The following is a 1579-nucleotide window of genomic DNA, read 5'->3' as shown; positions in this document are numbered from 1 at the left end:
GGGCGAGGACGCAGAGGCCATCCAGCGAGTTCCAGGCACGAGACGCCTACAAATAACAGACGCCCTCCTCATCGACGACAGGGCCCCCAGAATAAACCAACAAACAAGAGAATTCGCCATCATCCCCTCATCCCAACCTGTTCCTCTCCCTACGATGTCTGGGGGGGAGTGATTGCATCCCTCGTATTCCCCAGACTCCCTTCTGTTGATCACGCCCCCTCGAATAATCTCCCCCTCACCTCATTTCCTATTACATAAAGAGTATAAAATAATGTATCCACCCATCGTGCCTTTACAGTCGCTTGTTGATGTACGTAGTGTTGGAAATACTGGGGAGACAAGAGATACCTCCCACTACGTGTTTTACTAATGCCTTTTGCTAGAAGTATAGTAGTATTAAACCAGGAATAGAAGTCTGTCGTCAGGAAAGTGGAAAGTATTTAGAAGAATGTAAATTTATGCAGAATTGCTGTATTTTTCAACCATAGATATTATAATGTGTCTCCTATTATCGTTACAGTCTGCCACCAACCCACAACAATGTCCTCTGTCCTACAACCACTGAGCTGGGCCTCTCACCGACAATCTTCTCTAAACTAAAATAAGCTCTCCACCCCCTGTCAAAGCTCTCTACGGAACCACTCAGCTTCCGGTCACAGGTGTGCTCGTCGTTACAGTACCTCACCTACCGCTTCCTCTCACTCCATCTCTGGTTTCACACCTGTCTTATGTGCTTAACTGTCTTTCCTGTACCTACGAAAGAATTGGCTTTACATCTAACACCTTCAGCAGAGGGATGTCTACTGTCACTGTTACCTTTCTGCTATCTGTCTGTAATATTTAATTTGGCGTAATCCTTCCCCCCGTTGCATAAAACCATCTAGTGGAGGCAGAAATTACATAAAAATTCCGGTCTCTGACTCAACGTGTTCACACCAGAGAAGTGCCTAAAGGAGTGTTTGAGCATTGTTTGAAAGGTGTGGCCTCATCTGACCTAAAGAATTTGACGACATATTCTACAAGACAGTATAAGAATTGACCTGCTCTGGCTTAACCCTGATATCGTAAATCAAGTTCATGAAAGACGCAATCTGTCCTAACCTAATCCTGATATCGTAGGGGTGGCAGAAGATGTTTAGGGTAGGATATTTGTATGCGTCTTTGTGCAGGATGCCGTGCGTGGCGTGGCCGTGGGATGTGGTGGTGTGTGTGTGTGTGTGGAGGGAAGGGGGAGTCGTGTGCTTAAACCAGTGTGTTTGTGGCTGTGGCGGCAGTAACACCAGAGAGGACAGCGACTTGATTCAATCTGGTGCTGTCGGAACTCTGCTGTTGCTCGCTGTCTCCTGCTGTTATCTCCTCCTGCTGTTATTGCTCATTGTCTGCTGCAGCTATTGTTATCTTTGCTGTTGCCCGTCCTCTGCTGTTGGTGTTATATACTGCTGCTGCTGCTGTTATTGCCGACTGTCTGCTGCTGGTGTTGTATACTGCTGCTGCTGCTGGTGTTATTGCCCACTGTCTGCTGCTGGTGTTGTATACTGCTGCTGCTGCTGCTGTTATTGCCCACTGTCTGCTGCTGGTG

The sequence above is a fragment of the Coenobita brevimanus genome, chromosome 53, assembly GCF_032717465.1.
Source record: "Coenobita brevimanus isolate Jiangsu-jjx chromosome 53, ASM3271746v2, whole genome shotgun sequence".
Lineage (NCBI taxonomy): Eukaryota > Metazoa > Arthropoda > Malacostraca > Decapoda > Coenobitidae > Coenobita > Coenobita brevimanus.
The sequence above is the reverse complement of the archived record's forward strand: the minus strand, read 5'-3'. Positions refer to the sequence as shown.